This window comes from Rhamphochromis sp. 'chilingali' (assembly GCF_963969265.1).
Source record: "Rhamphochromis sp. 'chilingali' genome assembly, chromosome: 22".
NCBI classification, from domain to species: Eukaryota; Metazoa; Chordata; class Actinopteri; order Cichliformes; family Cichlidae; genus Rhamphochromis; species Rhamphochromis sp. 'chilingali'.
In genome coordinates, this window is record NC_137950.1 from 20,439,185 (window position 1) to 20,464,565 (window position 25,381).

General features: G+C 38.6%; 1 protein-coding gene across 1 annotated transcript in view; it reads right to left on the reverse strand.

Moving 5' to 3' along the window:
- The window catches only part of chst15 (carbohydrate sulfotransferase 15), a 39,427-nt gene extending 22,665 nt beyond the window's left edge, over nucleotides 1–16,762 (reverse strand). The window contains exon 1 of the mRNA XM_080873638.1: nucleotides 16,521–16,762. The gene's annotated coding sequence lies outside the window, so the exon portion shown is untranslated. The remainder of the gene's footprint in view (nucleotides 1–16,520) is intronic.
- Nucleotides 16,763–25,381: the final 8,619 nt, after the last annotated feature.

A 25,381-nucleotide genomic window follows, 5' to 3' on the forward strand; every position in this document is an offset into this window, starting at 1 on the left:
TCCTTAGTATAGTTTGGGATTACAAGACAACACTTGGAAAAGGGGATTGTATTATATTGCATGTCTACAGTGTGCCACAAAGATGTCTGATAATAGAGTGAGCAGGAGCACCCTGACCTGTCAGATATGTCACTCCTTCTCCAGCACCCCCAAAGGTCTGTGGCCCAGTTCAATCATGTAAATTACAAGCACACATAAGAAAAACAAGGAGAAGATCTGTATTCACTGTGTGGAGTGGATTCATTTGTCATATTACCCAAGGAGAAGTCATCCATCACATTCATCCGGATCACACACTCTGTGGCCCAAAAGATCAGAATCTAATCCCCAGGAAGTCAATCTGACCTCAGCCTGACCAATGAGCACACAGGGTCAAATTAACAAACACAACCATCAGCCGCTCTCACCCCCGAGGAGGGTGGTGAGAAACGTGGCCTCTGCCCTGCATTCATAACTGCTTCTCAGCTGGGATCTCAGACAGCTGGAATCCCAGTTCAGCACTTTCCACTATCTTATCTTTTATTCATTATTTTAATTTCAGTGGCAGCACCTTCTGAGGTGAATAAGTGCTTATGATGGCGTCATTAAAAAGCAGAGAAAAACAATGGCTCCTATTTAAATTATTGATTGTGGTAATGGATATGCTGTGAAGAGCTGTTCTGGGCTCCAAACAGAACACAAATGATGAGGATAAACTAGGCCTGAAAATGATAACAGGGAAAGTGACAGGTCATGTGTCTTATGATGGGAGTATACTTTACATCAAACCCTGAACAAGGGATGATGGTTTTATTTGAAGAGCTCTGTCTTTAACACAATAAACAATTAAGGTGTATGTGTGTGGATAAAATGGTGTTTCAAACTTGAGGGGCATATGCAAAACAGTGCAGCGTTAGCACAGCAGTTTCAAACGAATAATTTATCAGGATGAACTTCGATGTGATGTGTCTGCAACTTATTATCTAACTTTAGAAAATTTATACCCATGTGAGTAAAAATAATTCTGAAGAGATCCTTGTGTGCATTTCAGCATTTTCCCTGCTACTGTTCTTTTTCCCCTTTGTTTTAAGCTTTCTAATACTAATCTTCCAGTCAATTAAATTCAGTTTCTCTGTTCTCTTTTATCAAGTGTTTTATGTCTGTCTATGTTCCTTTATGTTGATTATTCTTCTTATTTTTGTGAAATATTAATCCGTCTTGCTGACAGATTTTGTGATAAAAGAGATCCAGAGATCTTGAATACAGCACTAACTTGTCAGTAAGTTGCATGGAATGGGGAAGAAGATGTCATGAAATACTAGTTTAATTCACAGTGACTGGTTTTTCTGTTTGTGGTGGTAGAGATGAGTTCAAAAGAGTACAAACCCACATAAACTATATTACTTATCCAATTCAATTTAACTCGATTTTAATTATATAGCACCAAATCTGCTTTATATTGTAAGGTAAAGACCCTGCAATAATCGAATTACCCCCCTTGAACAAGCACTTGGGGACAGTGGGAAGTAAAAACTCCCTTTTAACTAGAAGAAAACTCCATCAAAAACATGCTCAGGGAGGGGCAGCCATCTGCCATGACTTCTAAAGTACAGAAGACCATTTTATACCACATGAGGTGCTCTTCTGTATCTTTTAATAGCAAAGAATTTGGGGACAAATAGCACATTTGAATCACCTGTGAGTCACTCATTTTGCAGATGGACACCAAATTTACCTGATAATTATCCTTCTGCTCTGTAGCCTTGGTGATCTCAGCATAGCAACAATTAATGAGGTAGATCTCAACAGAGATGCTGTCAGAACCCATATTTGTGATACCTTAAAGTACCGTAATTCTGACCACAAAATATTTTCTGTCTATCATAGGTACTGTAAGCAGAATGGGGTAGTATATGGCTACAAGTAGTCTGTTGTATCTTTACATGCTGATGGATGACCACAGGCACAGGGAAAGTTCATAGTATAAAAGATGGACATAGCTACTGTGACGTCAGCCACTGGTTTCCAAAGTCTCATTTCGAGGTCTTGAGAGGCTAAAGCTGTCTGCCAGTACAAATACAGTAACTTGAACCTGAACTCCGATGCATAGATAACCAAGGCATTAAGGTGCAGGGGGATAACTTATTTCCTAAAGGCAGTATGCAAACAATGCTATCATGCTTTTCAGATCAGGGGAGGAAATACTTCCAATTTAGGAAAGCACCAGAAAGTCCAGCATCCAAATCTGTTTGGATTTAAATGGTAAAAACAAATAATTAAAAAGGTGAATGTGCTTCAATTCAACAACTTCATCCAATATTAGTCTGAATGTGTTATCTTTTGAGACAGCTGACATTGCTGTTACAAAATCCCCCACGTTCCATAGGCTTAAATGTTTGCAGTGGTTAATGCTATGCAGTGCACATTTAAGTAGGCAGGATAATCATTTTCTTTTGCTATCAAACTGGGTGTCAAGTTGGGTATCGTGACATCCCTTCGTCTCACGTTGTTTAAAATGAAGGCAAAAGGAATGTGCAGTGTTGTTTTTAGATTATAAGGTGGATGTTACACCTGGGTGGACTGCTCAAGTGAACTCTGTGTGCCTGTTTGAATAACACTGAGTGTAATGAGAGTAGCTGTTAGTGGAGGCTTATGTCTGGAATTTATAATTGCTAGCAATGCATGTTGAATATGCAAGCCATTAACATGTATAGGATATTGTGCACCATCAAAATCACCTGTTTTCTTGGAAGGTAGAGTTTAAACATAAACAGATAATTGTCGAAATTAGCTAGTTTCGGTTATTTATAATTTTCAGCCATTGTAGCAGCTGTAAATGTACCTATCTGTTATTTGATCCCAATATCAAAGTCATTGTCCCCAGTGAGTGAATCCCACCGTCTTTGGTGACACAACAGCACATTGCCATTGCAATTTTAAAGTAAAGTTTTTGTGCTGATATTATTGTCAATTTTTATGTGTATTATACTGTCTGGTAAGGTGTAGATGATTAAAATAGCAATAATGCAAGTTGAAAATTCAAGCCACAAACCTCTATAACATATCGGACAACATCAGAATCCCAACAACGCACCTGTTTTCTTATAAGTTAGGTTTAAAAAAAAGACTACTCACAAACAATGCAAGATAGACATAGAAAGTTTCAAACTTGCAATAACACTTTTGTAAAAACTTCAAAGATCTGTACAAGAGATAAAACTACAAACAACTACAAGATGCTAGAACTTGTCCCTTTTACCTAATCTGACCTCTTCTTTCAGACATCCAACTTTTCATTTGTTCAACAATCCACCAACACCTGGTCCTACTCGCCTCCTCGCGCTTTATGAGACCTGACAGGCAAACTCTCTACATGTGGACCAAAGTTCATTCCACTGTTAACCTCCATTCTGACAAGAAACAGACAGAACAGAGGAAAAGGAGTTGGTAATTAATCCAATGGGAATGTTTACCATTTCCAGTGGAATGCCTCTCAACCCACAGAGCGGCATAAAAGATTTTGATCCCTACAGGCTCGCAGAAAAATTCAGGGGAAACTATATTCAGTCAATAACACTTGTATTAAAAAAGAAAACATATGCTGTGGTTAAGACTGTCAAGACTAAATTTAGATGTAAAACAATACTGCAGTTGTATTTTTCCATGCTCAGTGTCTTGCCCAGTGACCCTCTTAACAAACACATCTGTAAATGCTATTTTATACTTTGGAATCACGCTACACTTCAAAAGAGTGAACCACTACTAAAATACGATTTTATGGAGCAGCTGTGCATGCATAAATATATTTAAGGTTTGGTTTACACTCAGTGGAATTTGGTGAGAGTCCAGGTTGAGAAATTAAAGGACCTATGCGAAAATTTTCATCATGTTTTCTTCCCCAAAACAAGGCATGAGCATTGAATGTTTTTAGAAAGCAATTCCAAACTATTGTAGTCTTTGACTGGAGCTGAAACAAATAAAGTGTTGGACAGATAATTATCTAAATTAGATTCGATCTCATTCAAAGTGTATTTTGTTGTTTGTTTATGCAGTAGTGTCACTTGAGCACCACGGGGAATGGGTTTTACATTGCCCTATGTAGGAAACGCATTGAGAGCACAGGTGGAGAGAATTAGAGCCAGGAGGAAGCCACACAGATCTTTCAACCGTGTGGTTTTTGGTTCTGATGGTAGTGTCGTGTTTTTATCTGTTTTTGCACTGTGAATTTGGCTTTCAGTCATTCTCTCAGATTTGTCTGTTTTTTTGTTTGTTTGTTTTTTAAGAATTAGATGATAAAGTGTTAAAGGTATTGGCCATGGTGGACGTTAGTTTATTTCACCACAGCAGCTTGGAAATTACTTCAAATTGAGTCAAGTGGCCTTTTGGTGCTTGGATCATCACTACAATGACATGGAAACCAATACAAATATTTATGGTAACCCAAGTTTAAGGATCAGAAAATGTTTCCTAACACTCTGATGAAAGCATTGGGAGCAACTTGGCATTCAGTATCTTGGTCAAGGATACTTGACATGCCGAGGTCAAACCATTAATAGATGACCTGCTGTGCTGAACCTCCTGAGCCACAGCCACCCCAATATAAATATATTTAACTAGCAAAAGATTAAATAACAGCATGAGTTCAATGAGTTCCCCTTTTTCCCCAGCTCGATTAAGCAAAGAGGTTTGCATGACTACCACATGAATGGGAAATATACCTGAAATATTCTTTATTATATATAAATGCATTGTTATATATTTGCATCAGTTTTACATAGCATAAATATTGTATCTGCTTAACCTAAGCTTTTAAGCATATGAGTGCAGCCTTGCCCAGACTCCTTAGAGTGAATCAATGTGTTTTCATCTCACCATGCACATCTGAGACTGGACTATCAATCAATATATCAACTGACATAAACAGATACAGTATATACAGAGTTATTTTATATACACTGTGTATTTTGAGAATGAAAAATTATAAAGTCATTGCTTATTCAGCTTTCAGGGACATAATTTTCCATCTTACCACCTTAAGTGAAAACATTTAACTCTTCATTGCTATCACTATTACCTGAGCTGCTTTGCTGAACAAGATATTCAGTGACATTTGGAAATTACCCACCATTTCTAGCATTATGTACTAAAAGCAACTTTAACATCCCAGGGAAGAAAAAAATATACCTATGAATTAAGTATTCTTACCATTCCTATTCATTGAATCAGCCCTTTTTTGCAGATCCTTTGATAAGAAAATACTTATTTGGTGATCAGAAAAAAATGTTTCGGCAGTTAACAGATTTATGAGTTTATCTAATTGTTTTTGTTAATGTATTTGAGCACATGATGAAATTAAAACTATCAAACATGCTGTACAAACTGTTAACTTATTTTTTGTTTAAAATTGCAGCTCCCGGTTCAATTCAATTATCTTAATTCTAATGTAATGTTTGATGATTCTTTTGTAATATGTATGATGGTATTTGTCTTAATTTGTAACTGCTGAATAAAAGAAAACTTGTATTTGCCTAAAGGATATATATAAGTATAGTGATGATATGCTGAACTCATTCAAACTCAAGTAACTACGTACTGAATAGTTAAGAAATTAAGATATAATCTAAATAAAACTGAAACTGATATGTTAAATTAAATTAGTCTTAATAGAAATTTTACATCCAGCTGAGCTCATTCTCCACTCCACTCCAGTCTCCTGCAAATAAACTTGTTTACTTGTGAGACTCTGACTAAAACTGGAGGAAATAAAATAAAATCCTGCTGTTTTGAGGATTCCAGAAGCAACTTGACATAATCAGAGAAATGCAGCCTCTCTCTGCAAATACAACTTGGACGCTCTTGATACCCAGCAAGGCGCCATCTCCACTTAGTAAACTGGAGTCAGACAAGTTTTCATCTGCTGCTATCTTATTATGAGGAGAAGCATCAAAGGCCATGACGTGTTTAGAGCAGCTTCCTGTTTTATCTGTAATTCATTGATTTCTGCAGGTTCTCTAGTAGACATATATGGTAAGCCTATGCAATAGTGTTTCACACCTAGTTAGCAGTCAGAGCTTGTCTTGCCAGCTATGAGCATGGTTTGAGTCTTAGCCTATGACTGCCAAGAAAACGTGTGAATTAACAAAATGTAAGCTATTACTAAGTCAGTTGGCTCCCTCACTAGGGAGCAGGTCTGATGTAAACAGTTTTAAGAAGGCTACTCAAGGGCATCCCACCGGATCTATAATAATAAATTGGCCTGTAGGATTTCAGCTTATAAGGTGCTGTGCTTTATTTTCTCCCTGCTACATTATACAAATGACTCAACAGTAACGAAGGCTTGGACAGGCTTAACAGACAGCCAGGCAGGTTAATTTTCCAAATTAAAGGTGAGCATTAAGAGGTCTCCTTTTTAATAGCTAGGATTAATTCCATGGTATATTTTAATTTATAAGGCTGTCACTATGTTTCACCTCTAGCAGAAGGATTACTTACACTGTAATTTGAGTGTCAGGTAAATCACGGTAATACATCTGTCCTGTTCCTCCTAGAAGTAGATTATATATACACAATTCTACCTGCTTGGCCATATCCTGATGAATTGCAGCAGGCTGAGGGATGCTCTAACTACAACAGCACATCCGTCTTGCAAAGTGTAACAATTTCCCTGCTACACCAAAGGTTCATATTGGCAGCAGCTGCAGGCACAGATATAAAACTCCAGCTCCAAATTAACTTGGCAGGGATAATCCCACGAAATGATAGCTAAAGCGATGGAAATAACATTTGTACAAATTCCTTGTGACCCAAGCCACATCTGTGTCCTCACTGCCAAAAATTCACAAAAAAGTAAACAGCCTTACAGGTACGTCTGACACTTTAGCTAAACATTTGGGACCTGTCTGGTAAACGGAACTCGGTGTTGGCCTTTCAGCTAAACCAGACGTGCTGCCAAGTTGCATGTGCATGCTAAGATGCATCCTCTTCTTTGGGTTAAATAAGCCCCCGAGCTGTTGCTGTTGGTACTTCTAATTGCAGCTTTAACCTTGCGTTAAGGTACATTGCAAGTAACACAGAGTAACACACAACCAAAAGCAAAAGCTTTCAGCATAGTGCGGTTATTTTAAAAAATCCCATCTCACAGGTGAGAAATGACTGGGACACTGAAAGGTTTCCCAGTTGCTCATCAAAAAAAGAGTAGCCAGGGGTAATTGGGAAATCAACACATCTATCTGTGGTGCTCTATTTTGTTGAGGTGCCCACAGGTCTGTGCTGAGGCCCATTAGAGTGACATCTGGAAGAAAGATACTGGAGTCACACACAGAGAACCACTAATTCTGTCTTTCTACTGCCCTGCAACCCCAAGAAATTCCATGGGAACATACACACACACACACATCTATCTATATATAGATATATAGATATATCTATAAATAGAGATAGAGAGATAGTGTGATGGTATGCTGGACTCATCCAAACTCAAGTAATTGCGTACTGAATAGTTAAGAAAGTAAGATATGATCTAATATGTTAAGTCACATTAGTCTTAATAGAAATTGTGGTATATATTTGTCTGTTCTTTAAATTTATATTAATTAAATATTTCACAAACATGAAAAATTTCACAAATATGAAAAAATGAATAATTGATGAGAAGTAGTAGGTTTTACAGTAGTTCCTAATTTTTTCATGAAATGTTTGGATTGCTTGTCACAAAATGAAAGGTCACACTGGACAAGTTTTTCAGCACTAAATAATAGAATGACAAATGTTGAAGATAACAGTTTGACAGGCCTCAAATTGTATTTTTGAAAAAAGGAAGATGATTCCAAACAGCTATTACAGGAAATCGTGAATTATCTTTGGTGTGCAGCCAATCCTTAAGAAAATTTGTAAATTTGCCAAGTGGAGAACAAAAAAATTACAAAAACTATTCTTTTTACAGCAGATGAACGTATAAGTCATGTCCTTAAGAAATAGGAAAAAGATCAGACACAGTATCTGAGAGATAAATCTCACCTTTCAGCTGATCCGCTTTACTTTTGGCTAAAGCCTCAGCAGAAATGATTGATCATGAAGCCCGGAGAACCAGGCTTCATGATCTTCCTGAGAGCTTCCTGAAGACTGTTGAAAGAAAACTTGCCAAAAAGAGTTGCTTTTAGGAATAAAGGTGGTCATCCAATAATATTGTGAATATAAATAGTTTAAAATATTTCATATACACATGATTCTTGTGCTTCAATCCTGCTTTGCCCAGCCACTGGTAGGATTTCTTGATATCAGCCATTTTTTCTCTCTGCTTTACTAAGATTCTTTATCACTACTTATTTTAATATCATACTACACATCTAGACCTAGTGGTTTCACAAACCTATGTTGTTCAATTATTTCTCAATTATCTAAATTACATTTTCTTCCTTTTCCAACCCTTTTCAGTTTTTATGTTCTCCTGAGAGATATAAATGTCTCTGCTTTTACTAAACAAAAACAGTTGAAATCACTGAACTTCTTTTTGAATATTTAGTGGAAAACACAATATTAAACCTTGCATTAAATAAATAAGATGTATATCGTGAATGTGGATATTTGCATAATTGCAAATAGTTTTCTCTGCACACATTATCCCTTTGTGCCACAGTCCCATAAATCATACCACTGGCTGCTAAGGGGGGTTGTTCAGCTCGCCAAAATCCATCTACATGGCACAACTGGATACAGATGGTGTGGGAAATAAAAGCCAGTTCAGCTCCCCATGCATCATTAATACAAGCAATGACCCCCAGCTTGGCAGTGTCACGCAACCGTGAGTTGCCAGACTTACTCAGCACCTCAAAGTCCCAGTGAGATGTCTCAGTAGCACAAGGTTTGTTGCGTTATTGAAGAAATTTGAAATTGTTTCTCACAACAGTCATTTCTGCACATTAAAACTCGCATGCTGCTTGAAAACAGGTTGTTTTTCATGTGATTTTTTTTCCTTACCTTTAATTTTTCCCACTTAGCAGTACATGTAGTAGCTTATAATTTTTTTTATTCATTGCTTTAAATTTGCAAGGAACCAGAGACAAACCACTGTTTGACTAGCAAACCTTTGTGACTTATGGGATTACACCAAAAAGAAGATGAAGCATGTGACTTGCCATTAAACTTCCCATTGTTTACTGGAGCCAAATGAATTTTGCATGCAAGTCATTCACTTGATAAAGCAGATGAATGTCTGTCAGCATGGTAGCTTAATCACTGGATGTTCAGCACAATGACAAACAGCCTCAGTCCACCACTTCACACAGACAACATCTTCTGGAGTGGTTGCTCCTCCACCGCCACATAAATCCTCTCCTCTGATTCACTAGTCTCATCAGGAATACATAACATGACTTCATTGGAGGATCCATCTATCACCGGGCACCCTGCATGCACCGTTAGTTTCAAAGTCCAACTCCCACACTAAAACACAGCCAGAATGCAGCCGGATACTGTTTCTAGTACAGATCATTCAGTCATACACCGAAGCCCGCTGTCACTTAGACGCAAGCTTACAAAAACACCAGTCTGTTTATGAAAATTTACAAAGGCAACAAAGGATTTCCTGTGACAGGCGAGAAGCTGAAGACGACATATTTAAGAGCTGACATCTCTTTTGATAGACTGCTTGAATGGCCTAAGACTTTTAAATAGACATAGAGAACAACACAGCTTCTGACAGCCGGTTTGTTTACGGTGACGCAAAGAGCTCTTTTGCATACTAATGAGATACATGTATGTTTCCACTAAAGTCTGCAAGATGTGCAGTCTTCACAGGACATAGAATTAGTTGAATAATAAACCTCTGGCAAATAAATAAAGTCTTCAAATTACTTGTTTTGCTCAAACATTGAAAACACAAAAAAATATTCAGTTTTAAATTAGAGAAAATCTTTGAATACAGAAAATAAAAACAAGGTGGACGTTTTTTGTTTTGACATATAGGGAGGGTAAACACTTTACAGATTTTGAGGGTTTCAACTAGAGATGGACCGATCCGATATTATGTATCGGTATTGGTCCGATACTGATGTAAATTACGGATATCGGAGAGAAATAAAAAATGTAATCCGATCCATTAAATATCAAAAAAAGCACCTCACAGAACGCGTCATGTGATAGAGTGGCTGTGTGTATTTGTAGCCTTGCTACCAATCTGGCATTTCATCTCCGAGGAAGTTATCCCAGAGAGAAGTAAAGCAAGTGTGTAAGTTCATCTCTTAATGTTTGTAAAGCATTCCCGTAAGCTTTACAACTGATATATGGAGCGACTGCCTCTCATTCTCTCCCCCTCCCTCTCCTGCTGCTACTTCAATCATGAAACTGATCAATGATCAGCTGATTGGCTTTTCTGTCAAGAGTCCGTCTCTCTTGCTTGTCTATCGCCCACTGCGCGCCAGAAAGAGGAAAGCAGCGGCTGAACAACAGCAGCACGTTTAAGCTTGATAAGCTGTTAGAATTTATTTACTTTCTACACCAGGATCCTTTTCTACGTAGCTGACAGCTGGTAACTGTGCAGGGGCGGTTCTAGCAAAGTTTAGCCAGGGGGGCCGATAGGGCATGAACAGGGAAAAGAGGGCACAAAGACATACTTTTCTTTCTTATTCTCATTTAAAATGTCGAGCTTTTAATAAATAATTATCCAAATCTTACACCCAAAGTTTTAATCTGATGTAAAATGTATAGAAGTCCATTACTGTATATAGTAACTATTAAGTCTAATATACCCTAGTAAGCTATAGTACTTTTTCTTTGGGAAGGTACGATCTGTGCAGTCTGCAATTCTGTTGAAGAAAGATGTTGATTCTATTTAATTATTCTTGAAAAATAATTTATTTCTGTGCATTTTCTTTCACACTGCATCAAATTAAAGTTGATTACGTCAATTAAGCATCATGAGGTGGAGGGTGGGGTGTTCCCTTTTTTTTTTTTTTTTGCTGGGAGTTTTAGAGCCCTATTAGTTAGGTTGCTTACTCTTTAAAATACCAGAATAGGGAGAATGGAGTAGGTTTAAGTTTATTAGATTGATCAGTATTGCTGAACTATGAAATATTTTGGGTGCAGTGTATTTTTTGCATACAGGTATAACAGAATAGCTTTAGTGTTTTTTTTTAAACTTGAGTATGAACTTATACAAAAAGGAGCAAGATATTAAAAAAACTGTTTTATTGATTAAAAAACACTATATCGGATTCATTTCGGTATCGGCAGATATCCAAATTTATGATATCGGTATCGGACATGAAAAAGTGGTATTGTGCCATCTCTAGTTTCAACACTGACCAGAAATCTCTTAGCCAAGTGGGTGTCTAACCCACAAAGATTAGTTTTCAAAACAAAACTGCTCTGCGGCCGTGGGCACAGTTTATGAATGCACATTGCAGGAAGACAGGTATTATAGGGTTTTTCCACTGTGGTGGGTTTAGTCACACCAAACTATGCCATGAGCGACTGAGAGCAACTGAGTCGCCCTGGCTCTGTGCAACTTTTCACCTTGATGTGTTGTGGTGTGACAGTGGAAAACAACAGCAAGGACCAAGACACGTGCCGACCTTTTCATCTCGCTATGGCTGCTTCTTTTCATACGATTCTCCCACGCAAAACTCCGTAACTGACCAAACAGTACAGAATCTGTACAACGCTGCATTTCTAATAATGCCTTCACAGCAACCTTTTAAAGGAAAACATGGATGTGTCAGTATGCGTCAACAGTAGCACAACGGGGCTCCAATGACACTGAAAATCTCTAATAGGAAAAATGACACAGATATCTAAAATTGAAAAAGCAGAACTGAAACTATTTAAGCAAGAGGTGAATACTAAATATGGACATTTTCAAAAATGTAAGTTTCTCTCTAATCCTCAGAGCAGACTCATAGACCCTGAGGACACAGCTTAACTGAAAAGACGTCATGTTGTGGGAGTGGGAGGGGTTTGTATTGCTGAGGGTTGATTACATACTGAATCTACAGCATGCAACATGCAGCCAGTGCTGAAGAAAACAAAGGTTTCGTAAAAAGCCTGAAAGGAAGGTGAAAACTTGACAGATTTTTTTTTCATATTTCGATATGTCTACTTGATATAAAGCATCCTGCAGCAGTGGTTGAATTTTTATTTCAAAGAAACAAGACACAGGTCAGATGCTTCACTTGTGAAACACAGTTGTGCTACAGGATGGAAAAAGGCCATGTAAGAGAACAAAATGGGTGCCAGTTATCAGAGCAGGGCTGGAATGCATGAGTCACTGAGAAAAAGAAAGCTGTGTTCAATATCAAAAGCACTGATCTGTGGTGTGGTGTGAGGTACAATTTTGAGGAAGCCAAGTGAGACAGTAACCCTAAACCACACGATTGCATTTTACACAAAACATGCAGATACAGGATGTGCAGAGAGTATGCAACATACCCGATGCTGACGTTTACCGACATGCAGTGTGCTCTCTTTCCCAGTGCAATCAGGGCACCTTTGCTTACAAACCCTGTTTTACTTGCCTGATGTACAATGATACTGTCCATGCTTCCTTATCATTTAAAGCTAGATCAAATGTTCAGGGCCCAGCATAACAGACTGAGAACACAAACAAGCCTGCACAAGCTGTAAACAGCCACAATCTCTCCAGCATTCAGAAGTACAGTGCTTCAGTGCATTTTACAGACGAGTCCTCAGTGATGAGTGAGAAAGATAACAGGAGGGGAGAAGAATTACTGAAACTGTTGGACAGATTGTTTTTTTCTTTAAATAACTACTAAAATCTGAACAGAAGGGGGGGTAGTTGGCTTCCCTTGACCACCAGGGAAAAAATGCCACAGGGTCTGATCAGAGGCTTTTGGGATGAAACAGAGCTGCTCTGGGACACACTGTTGCCCCATCTGGTGCAAAATGTCCCAAACGAGTTCTCACTGAAAACAAAGAAATGTGGGGCAAAAGGAAGCTGGCAGGAAGACAGACCATGCACCAGTGTTCATTAATACTTCCGCTTTCTAGTTCATTTTGATAAATTATGACACCACCAGCAGAATATGAAAACGTTTCAAGATTTATGGGCTGGATTACCCGGTGAAAATTACACCTAAATTAAAACTGCATGAATAAACAAACGCACCGACGTGGCAAATGCATGTGACACTAAATGCACAATGGCACGATTCACATGAAAGTCTTCACTTCTCTCTGCTAATAAAAGCTGCCCCACTGCACAAAACACTTGGGTTCATCTTGTGCACTTGCACTAATCCGGTGTGTAATTCATCCTTCGTCCAAACATTGGGATACGTTTCATCACTGTCAGTGTCTAATGACTTTAAATCCATGACTCTGAAAAGACCACAGCCCTTTGCATATTTTCTTTTAAATTCTCTATGGTAATTGTAATGGTAAAGGTCACTTAAATTGAATTCCTATAGAATGCATCTGCTGTGTCTATTGCATCCCCTTCTCCTGAGAAAATTCCAACAAAGATAGGTTAGCATTTCTTCTTTATCAAACTCACAATATATAACAGCCTATAGCTTGGGTGTAGTTTATAAAACTACATCCTTGGAAATATACTTAAAGTTAGCCTTTGTCATTTGCTCAACAGAATGCTTGATTTTGAATACATAAGAAAATGCATTAGGAAAAACAAACCCTGCTTAAACAGCTTTAGCTTGTTATTTACATTCCTGTGATCTATACAAATCTCATATCAACTTAAATGAACTCGGGCCCTTTTGAAAGATTCTTGGTGAAAGTAGAGGCACTTGGAGCCAGGCAATTATTCATGGACTAAACGGTGGGTTGAAAAACAAAGGAAAACGCACAACTCACCACTGCAATGAACAAAGATAGGTCTAAAAAAGAGAGCTGCAAAGTTCAGTACAAGCAGCTTCCACTTCATAACCAGCAGAAAAATCATTTACATCAAGTCTGAGTCATCGATTTTGTAAATGAGATATAGACACGTAACGGTTTGGAGATGACAAATTTTAAGCCGCAAGTTTGTTTTTTTATCATAAGTTCTGCATTTTGGCCATTGACATCGCTTCCACTCCTTGCTCAGATGTCATGGGCGGGAAGTGGAAGTGAATCTTTACCCATTACGAGGAGTCACTTGTCAGTCATTTATTGGGTAACAACTTGTCATAGTCGTTTTCTGCTTATCATGTGTTTTACGTCAATTTAAACCTTTTCTTGGAAAATAATTATAGTGCTGCAATAACCCTTAGGGAGTGAGAACGTGTTGGCAATAAATATGGCTTGAAACTTGTAAATAAGGCCAAAAATAAAGAAATGTATACAAAAGAAAAGTATACTGAGGTCATACATCGGGAGAGAAGTAGGGTTATTTTCTCTTAAAGTTCTCTCTTCTTGGCTTCTGCTGATCTGCTCATGCATTCCCCATCGTTTTTCAGAAACCGAGGAATCTTTTACATACAGACTGTGATCTGCTTAGCAATAAGATGATCGCCACGTCATATTTATATGCATTTTTCTGCCGACGTGATGTTTCACATCAAAACTGATCTTATCCTTTCTGTGAAAGAAGCGTGATCATCTTCAGGACCGGAGAAAAACCAGTGTTTGAAGCTGTTAATCCCGCTGTGCTCACATTTACACGTAATCAAAGCCTCATTGAAAAAAATCTTTCTCCTCATACTTGACAGAAATATTATTCATTCATAGCTCTGCTTCTTCAAGATGCGAAATGAATGCCTCATCAGCCCAGTATGAAGAGAGACGTTGACGCTACACCAGTCAGAAGTTTGATATGATAGATCAACTTGGGCTGGCCAGAGTAATTCATCAAAGTGCTTCAGTCACTCCAGAAATCTGTTGTGGGTAGAAATCTTTAAAAAAGAGCTTGAACAAAAACAGTGAGGCTGCTAGAGGCCACGCACGCTACCCTCAGTCGAGGCATTTAAATCATTTTAATCATCCATCCCACTCACTGTATAATAATATACTGCAGTGAGAAAGAGAATCCCCACCACACTTACGCCTACGACTCGCCTTCCCACATAGACTGTGTCAACTTACAAACAGCTACACATCCTGTCACAGACACACACACACACACACACTGTATATATCCTGCCGCGCCAATGTAAACAACATGACATGATATATAAGCTTTAAAAATAAGTGTTCTTTATGGATGATAGCAATTATTAATTTCATCACGGGTTGTTCTTTAATTTATTTTTTGAATGAGTGCTTAGTAGTTCATGATATGTAATTAAAAAAAAGATGACGTCTTCACATTGCTTGCACAGTTAACTGCCCTTAAATCCCACAAATATGAGATGTATGGTGACACAAATCATTTAAGTTGATGGTCGCTATAGGATGCGTGGCATTTCTGCTTGATAAATGTCTCAGCTCTTTAAACACTTCATTAATTCCCTGGCATTCATCTAATCAATGAACTGCTCCAGCCAGCACTAGTGCTCTTGACAGATTTCCCATCACCTCTGCATTGTCCTGCTACTTAAGTTCTCTTTCGCCGATTAAGTTCTCTCAGCGTTTGAGACCACTGCAGCCACTTTGCTACCTGTGCTCAATTAAAAGCTCAATTACAGTAATTAAAATCCCTTGTAGTAGCTACTGTGCACATTAACTTAACCAAGCCGAAAGTTAAGGGGGAAGGAGGTTAAAGTGAGGTGATTCACACCGAGGGGCATGTGTCAGCCACTAACCAAGCACATCACATGACTCCATAAAGCACCAGCATATTCTAATTTAAATGTCTACCTCCTGCAAATTCTTTCAGGCAGTTAAAGATAAATGTGCAGGTGTTTTCAGATCCTGCTTGACTGTGAGGTGCGCCTTTACGCGCAATCGCAAAAAGATGCCGTCTCACTCCCAAACACCCCCCGGTCAGGCTGGCTTCGCGGCAGGCATCAGTGGTCGGTCTGGTGTTGTTGGACAAAGAGAGGACCGCTCCGTCCCTCCAGAGGCTTCCCCTGCTCTCATTGGTCAGCAAGAAACCTTTTGTTTGGTCTCTCACGGTTGAAAATCCTGCATCTCATGAATGGAAGCCACATTTTCTCGCAGGAAATGTAACCAAAGACCTCGCTGTGGTTACTTTGGAATAAAAGCGACCGCTTCACTGATTGCGACTCGAATAAGATTTCCTCGATAGTTTTGCGAATGATCTCCACGATGTTCGCCCACGATTGGCGCTCTTTTCGGTAACTCTCAGGAGCGGCGGCTCTCTCCGCCGCTTTAAAATGAGTCAAATCTTGGGTTTGATTAGAATACATAGTGACCTATTCATTCCCTTTAGGGAGAGCGGGCGCCTCTGCGCTGAAAGGAGTCCGTTATACTTATGATGTCTCCGTAGCTATACACTGTGCGCGCACAGTCAAATCAGCCATAAACTTTTCCATTTCTGCACCCGCTCCCTTCAGACACACAGCCAGAGAAGCGAGTGCATAAACTATTTTGAACTGGCGCAGACAACAGGTTTCACAGCAGAAAACTGATGTTAAAAAGGTTAAACAGCCGTGAAAATACAGCAGGCTGCTGTGTGAAATAAAACCTACCATGAGTTTATTTGTGCCGGCAGCGCTCGCACGTCCGGTCGGATCAAACAACTTCTCATAGCCGGCTCATATTCCCTGGTCAGTGGTCACGAGATTTAAAGGCATTTGTAAATCCATGCAATTGTTCTGTTTTCTTCTTCTGCGTCTTTCCTTCACGGGCGGTTACATGAGAACAAGTTAAAGCATGCGAGCCAGGCTGTGTGACAGTCTTTCTTTCGCTTCTGCCTCTCGCTCAGGCTCCCAACGCGAACAGTGGGAGTCAGTCTCTCTCTCTCTCTCTCTCTCTCTCTCTCTCTCTCTCAGTCTCTCTCTGGTGTTGTGTGATGCTTGGGTGAGAGGTCAAACGGATGACACGCGGGTTTCCTAAGAAGAAATGTAGAAATCAGTTCTAACTGTGGAGTCTGGGACCTTAAGCAAAAATTCACAGAAAGGGAGCGATGACCCTGCAAAGAGTCATCACTATTGTGTTATAAATAAGCTGACACCAACAAAATAAATTTGAAATAGAAACTGTTTAGATTTCCAAAGTTACCTACTATAATTTTCAATGTAACATGAAATGTACAAATAATAACATAAAAGACGATTTAAAGAAGAATTAAAACACAATTATTTAAATAACTTAACTCTAGAAATGGCAGAGGTGGTTCTGCCGGGATCTTCTTTGTCTTTACATGCCAAAAATCCGTGATGCATTTGCTGTGGTGACACTTGGGAAATAAGAGCGCATCTGAAATGACCTTCTAGACTGGAGAGGACATGTTTATTTCCAAAACAATGCCCTACACCACGCAGACTGGTTATAAAGTATTGACATAAATAGTAGCTTTTCAGCTCTGCTGCTCGTGTCCTAAATCCAACGAACTAAGTTAACAAATGTCAGACATCAAAGTAAACAAAGGAAACGATGCGATGCTAGACAAAGTTATCCTATTCAAGTGCTTCTTCCCCAAGGCGGGTTCTCTAACTAGGTTCATTATGAGTGATTTACATCAGCAAGTGTAAGCATGTTTAGATTACTATGAATTTCAAAAAATAATCAGTGTTTTTTAATCCAACTGAAATATATAAATATGTATAAATAAAATATATCCTAAGAATAAAAAGAAAAATAATTAAATGGCTTACTCTAGAAATGGCAAGAGTGGTTCTAGTAGTAGTTAGCACATTTCCCTTTTAGACCTAAATCCCTGGTTTGATTCTGGGAGGAGACACAAGCATCCAGTGTAAAATATGTGACAGGTGGATCAATCTGTGGTGACCCTTGGGAAATAACCCAGAATCTGAAATTGCCTTCTTCACTAGAAACAGCCAACACCATTCGTGCCCTAAGACCACGCTCACTGTTTATGAAGTGATAATACTGTAAAAATAGTCTGATCGTACTAGGCTGCTCATCCAGCTAATTTAACTAGCTAAGCTTTCCATGATGCACTGAGCGTTTCTCCTTCATTTATCTGTTTTCAAACTCTGTCTGTTTATACACCACTAATTATTTCTAATGATTAAATAAAGCAAACTCTGTCCTACAGTTTCCCTTTTGTCCTGTTTCTCTCTGCTCTCTTCTCTTTCCCTTCATCCCCCAAACCGTCACAACAGATGGCCGCCCCTCCCCGAGCCTGGTTCTGCCTGTTAAAAGAGAGTTTTTCCTTCCCACTGTTGCCAAGTGTTTGCTTATAGGGGATCATGTGATTGTGGATGGTTCTTTTGAATTATGTAGGGTTTTTTCTACCTTGCAATATAAACCACCTCAAAGCAGTTATTGGAGTCAGATGGGAGGTAAATTGTCTGGTACTTATATAGCATCTTTCATTCACCCAACCACACTCATTCATTTATCTGACATGATGCTAACTAACATGATAACAAATGCATCAGGGACAACTCAGGGTTTAGTATCGTGCCCGAGGACTGGAGGAGGTCGGGATCAACCCATCCACCTTCCGATTGTTAGATAATCGATTGCATGAGCCATGACTGCCCCTAGGTCAAGGTTCTGCTATTGATAGCTGTAGTTTAAAGTTTGTCCGTCCTAATTATTGGCTAGAATAAACACTATAAAACATAAAATAACTATTTATCCCGGTAAATGTGTTTACATAGTCAGCAAATGCCAAAAGATTAAAAACTACAACAAGATGTGGTCGCCATAAATTCTATAGTCACATAGAGCAGAGTGTACATTGAAAGGGTTTTTTTAAGTATCATGATAGTTCTGTTTTGTTTGTTTTTTTTAAAGTGGATTTGCTATGAAGTGTTATAAAGCAGATTTACACGGAAAACCATTTTGCTATTGCTGCTGAATAATAAAGACTGTATAAATGAACCAAAAAAATAATTAAGAAATGCAGTTGCTGAAATGTCCACTTGAGGCAAGATCACAAAAGCAAATCTGTCCTCACAGAGTCTCATGAAAAAAAAGGCCCAAATTTGTCTTATCCAGCTTCCTTATTCATTAATTTATATGAATAAGGAAGCTGGATAAATATTACCTGATGATTTATGGGATTAAATATGTGTGCAGTGCACTTCTTCCTACTCCTTTTCGATATGTAAACCAAATCAGAATAGGTGGAGCAATTTTGGAGTGTATGTAATGGGAACATGTGAAATAACCAATTCTAGGTTATGTAGGTTACTCGTGCCAGCTCTGCATCTTAAGAAAAGGGCAAAAAGTTTATGTTTTCCATATTTCTGAGTCTATAAAACACAATGGAAGTACATGGAATTACTTGGAGGTTTAGACATTGCACTGATGAAAAATTTCAGGCTTGTTCTGATGGGTTTTTCCCATTTATTTTCCTATAACCTAAGAAATAAAAACGGGTTTTAAGAAAATGTGAAAGCGCATATTTGTTAACATGTTTAAATATTGCATTGGCATAGACCAACAGGGACAAAAAGCAGCGAGAAACTGATTGTGCAAAAATGTTTTGATCTTTTGATGAGATTTTTATGAAATATTATTGTAGTAAATAACATAGAAGTGGAATAGTAATCATAATAGTGAAAATAATGTGTTATAAAACATCATAAACCTGCTACTGTTCAATTCATCACTGGACTGCTGTGAGGCTTTTTTCTTCAGAGACGGGAGTGACAGTGTGTAAAATGGGATGCCTTTAAACAACAGTATTCTGTTTGCCCCAAAGAAAAATGAATATAGCATAATACACTTACTTAAAAAAAAAAAAAAAGACACAAAGACCACAAGTGACACATTCATGTTCTTGGGCTTATTTATTTAGTTATTTTTAATCTTGGTGTTTCAAGAACAAGCGTACATTCTTATATGATGAAGACCAACAGGGAGATGCAATCTCAGCCAGAGATGTGGGAGATGATTCATCGTGACGCATCTGGAGGATTTAAAGCTAAACGGGTAATAGCTTGACTGTGGTGACTGTACAGCACATGGACACACTTCTGTCTGCAAGCAGCTGGGTGGTGGTGGTGGTGGTGGGGGTCCAGTTAAGAGAGCTCTCAGCTGGAAAATGTGTTGTCTCATATCGTGTTTCACTGATGCTGCCGTAATTCTGTAACTGCTGTCACTGAGTCAGCAATCACATCATCATCGCAATCATTGCACTGGATACCATTAAGCCTTCAGACGCTGTCTTCCACATGCTGGTTTCATAAGCTTCCAACGTCCATTACTGCTAATAGACAAGATACCCAATAGGTGTTATAGATTTTCAAGAATTTCATCTTCTCGCAATATGAATTTTTCCTGACTGCTGGCTGCATTTCACTCATGGATAATATTAATGTAATCCACTACTGAGACCAACAACATGATGACGATGATTATGAGGAAGGTGGTAGGCCTGTTTTTTTTTCTTCAGAAAGTCACCCAGAGCATATGAGCCACCCTGCCTATCAGAAACTGCCTCCACTTTGTTTATGCCTGGTGGAAATCAGAGAAAAAAGGAAACAGATGCAAAAAAAAAACAAAAAAAAAAAACCAGCTGGTTTTTGTTTGTTTTATCTTCCTGTGTTGTTTTTTTTATTTTGTGTATTAGGTCACATGTAACTCTGAGGACAGGGCAAAATATGTGCGTTCATTTGCAAGCAGCTTTTTCTTTGAGCTAGTTCAAGTACTGAATGGCAAGGTATTCGTACCACAACCTGATGTAATTCAGTTTGTCAGTGGTATTCGATTTATTATTTCATCACACACATCCTAGGATTGCTTTTTTAAAATATGGCTTGCCAAAGATCAAAGTGCTAATTTTTGGCAGCGTTGCTAGAAATGACTAGCTCCTTTATAAGCATTAACATGTCACTGCAATATTCAATCAACAGTGGGGCAGTGGAAAGCAGCATCTTTAAACCTTCAAATTTGATCAAAGGACTACAAAATATTCCATGAATTCAAGTTCTCTTCATATATTTTCAAAATTGGAGCCAAGGTAGATCAAATTGAAAAGCTTCTTTTTTGCAGTTTAGTCAAATATAACTTTGTTGCACTTTCTGCTTCAGGTGTGCAGTAGTTCAGTAGCTGTCACACTTTGATTGAGATGAGAACATTTCTTCTATCCCAATTTAACTAAACTCTACAAAGAGTCTCTGAACTGAGCGAGACGCTTCACGGTTTGTCTGTTAAATATCTACCATTGAGTCATTCTATGACCCGCAGCACTACCAAATCTTAACATGGTCTCTTTTGTATTCTGCATAATAGGAAGGGTTTAATTTGTTGCAAAGAACTCAGCAGGACAGTCAGATGAGGCTTTTGCGCAAGCCTGTTGGTGAGAGGGGGTGGAAATGATGTCTGATAAAATCATGAGTCATGATAATTGAAGGATAAATGCTGAGCTCATGCATAAATGATTGGGTTTCCATTGAATACAGTCTGTTTCCAGTATTGGTCATGAAAGGGGGGGTAAACTGTGTTTATTTCGTGCTCTGTGAAGATGTGTTTGTTGCTAAGTCTGGTTTAAACTCCAATGGGGTCAGGCAACTTCTGCCATGCCGTTCTTTTCAGCCTGCGCATTACTCATCTCTTTCATTTCACGTTGTGTGAGTGAAGGCTGAGCAGTGATTACAGCCTGACCCTGGCAATATGTGTGCGCTGTTCAGCACTAATATGAGGACTAAACAAAGACCCTGGGATGCAATTTCAAAGATTGAATAATGATTTTATTATTTCTCGGTGACAGTCGTGCCCTCAGGCATTATGTTTTTGAGTTGGTAGTCCCATTCACAAAAAGGCAGTATTTCTTTATTCAACACAAACATTCATTTGGACTCAAGGATGAACTGATTAGAGTTTGATTTGGTAAAAGGTTTAACTCAGGAATTCGTTTTAAAAATGTTTCATACAAATGCCTCATAGCTAGAATGATAAAAGGTCAAACCTCAACCTCACACTGACACACACTGAATCTTCAGCAAATTTCTCATTACCCTAATCTTTGGTGGCCACCTATTAAGGTCCTCCCTATTAAAAGCTTTACAAGCCACTTTGTTAGGTACACCTGTTCAGTTACTACACAGGCATCTAATCAGCCGATCACATGGCAGCAACTTGCATGGTCAAGATGATGTGCTGAAGTTCAAACAAGTATCAGAATGGAGAAGAAATATGATTTAAGTGCAAGATAGGGTGGTCTGAGTATTTCAAAAACTGTTGATCTACTGTACTGGGATTTTCCCACACAACCAACTTGAAAAAGAAAAAAGAGAAAATATTCAGTGAGCAGCAGCTTCCTGGGTGAAAATGTTGTGTTGATGCTAGATGTCAGGGGGGAAAGGCCAGACTGCTTCAAGCTGATTGGAAGCAGAAGAGCATCTCTGAACGCTGAACTGAAGCGACAATTTACATTATTTCAGCAAAAATGGACAGTAGAAGATTGGAAGAATGTGGCCAAGTTATGCAGCAGAGCATCTCTGAATGCACAACACGTCAAACCTTGAAGTAGATGTGCTACAGCAGCAGAAGACCACATCAGATGTAAGCTGAGAACAAGAAGCTGGACCTACAGTTTGATTAGGCTCACCAAAACTGGGCAGGAGAAGACTGGAAAAACATTAGCTGTCTCCATTTCTGTAGCAACATTCAATTGGTAGGGCCAAAACTTGGTGTAAACAACACAAAGGCATGGATCCATCCCGCCTTATATTAATGGATCAGGCTGCTGCTGGTGGTGTAATAGAATGGTTGATATTTTACACACCACGACCTAGCTGAGTATTGTTGCTGTCCATGTCCATCCCTTTATGAGCGCAGTGGAATCATCTTCTGCTGGCTGCTTCCAGCACAATAACACACCATGTCACAAAGCGCAAGTCATCTCAAACAGTTCCTTGAACATTAAAATGAGTACACTGTATTTAATATGCCTCCACAGTCACCAAACCTCTATCCAAGCACCTTTTGGATGTGGAACAGGCAATTTGTATGTTTTAAGCACAATGTTGAATCTATGTTACCAAGAATGAGGGCAGTTCTGAAGGCAGAACGATGTTCAATTTGGCTACTAGCAAAGTGTAGCTACTAAAGTGAATTATATGTCGTACACTGCAATAAAATTTGTAGTGCTGTCACCGTTAATCTCATTAAAATGACGTTAACGCCATAACCGCATTAACATGGCAAATCTCCGTTAGCGAGTTAGCGCAGATCACCCCGTGCCCCGCACGGCGCTAACGTGTTAACAAGCTAACCGTGCTAACGCGTTGACGCCATGCAACCCAACTCACGGGCCGATCCACGCTAACTCGCTAACGGAGATTTGCCGCGTTAATGCAGTTATGGCGTTAACGTCATTTTAACAAGATTAACGCTGACAGCTTTAAAAATTTGTCATTTTGCTGAAAACCCACAGTCATTAGGGTTAATCAGTATTGGACTTTAGACTAGTATGTCCAAAGTCCAATATATATATAAAGTATTACCCCAGAATATGTTTTTTTATAATTATTTGTTAACAATAAGACAGATGATGAGCAACAGTAGCCTAAGTAAATTAGATGGCACCTATCTTCTTTGAATTTATTGTAATTTTCCGTTCTAAGCATGTAACACCCCTAACTATTCAACCACTTACATCTTTTCAAAATATTTTTGATGTAATGTAAATAAAATTAATAAAATCAATTTTTAATCTTTTCTCAATACCTTCTGCCTTCCCTACCTTTCCTGTGGCCACAGCTCTATCCCTTACTGTTCAAAAGATTCCCCAAACATTGCCAATCTTTAAAAATAGGTCAGAAATATATAGTTTCCATTTTTTAAAGAAATCTTTTCCTAATCTTAACCTCACAGTGGGCCTCAGTATCTCTTTATCTCCACCATACACCCTGGCAATCTCCCTAAAACTTGCATGTGGCACAAAATGGAGCATATTCTTAATTTAGAAAATGTTCCTGCTTTCCTGAACACAGTCCAACAGCTGAGATTACATTGCCCTCTAACTCTGTTTGGTTAAAAAAAACACGACTTGATTTGATTTGGTGGAAGGCAGTGTTGTACACTCTTATAAGGCTTTCCAGAAGATGATGTTTGTGTCAAGTTGGTTTACTGATGTGTTTTAGCAGTTTTTGAACAATAATTATGGTCTATGGCAGAGAGGAATATAACCGTAGGATTTTTCTGATGTTTTTCACGTCTTACGGCAAGTTATCAAAGTCACAGTCTGCAAGTGATCACTTTTCTCAGACATGTTAAAGATAAAAGAGAATTTAATAACTTATTTTTTTAAGTGTGGGTTTTCATGTTTGGGTTTTTCTTGTAGACTTTTAAACGACCTTTTCAGTGATGTATACTGGAAAGTGCTTTGGATCAAGACCATGTGAATAAATCACAGAAAATCCCCTAATGGCTTTGCACAGAATGGGGGAACAGTTGATGATTTTCTCAGGAAGCAGGGTTTTTTCTGTGGTCAGATGACCAAAGCTGATGTGGACCCATAGCCCAGATCAAAAGAACAAATATTACAGCATGTTTTAATCTGCTTTATGCTTGCTAAATCATTTGATTCAGCATTCGCAGGGAGACATCTGTACCTGACACCGCAGTGAACGTTGCTGCCTCAGCACTTCACTAAACCAGGACTTTGGGCCAAAGCTGCCACAGTGCATTGTCTTCGTCATACGTCTCTGTGCATTAGGAGGCTGCTCCTTTTGACTCATCAAATGAATGGAAAAATGTAATATTTCTGTTGCAGTACTCAATAAATTGCATCATGTGTTAACTGAGCTGAGCAAAAAGAGTCACTGCAGGGAAAACAGACAGATTTTCTTAAAATACATGTTTGATTTATGAGCGCCTGTTTGTTTGTCTAGTAGAAAGACCATTTTTTCGAGAGGAGGACATTTCTCTGGAGAGGGCCAATAGAGAAACTCCTGCAGTGCTGAACAGGATCCCATACATCAGTTTAGCAGGCAGGTTCATCACCCATTGTTTTTTTATAACAACACAACACACTTCCCAGAAATACATAAACAGAAATGAATTCCACGTGTGCCAGAATAACCTCATGCAGGCTGAAGAGGGTTTTTTTTTTTTGACATTATGACTGCAGTTATCACTTGGAAAAGATAATTAAATGGCATTTGTTTAATTAATTAATGCTTATTATTTTTTATGCCTCTGCTTTCACCTTTAGGAAGAGGGGACGAGGTCCTTGTTCAGATTCTGCACTGCAGTGCTGTGAGTTGTTGAGTTGACTCATTTTTAATGTTGTTTTTAATGTTATGGAGTCTTGAGCATTTAACCGGACAAAATAAGGAAAATTAAGACAACATATGAAGAAAAAGTGTAAAACTTTACAATCAATCAATCAATCAATCAATCAAAAGAAGCTTTAAAAAAGAACCACTGCACCTCACTTTAAAAGTGTTTTGCTTCAAAATAA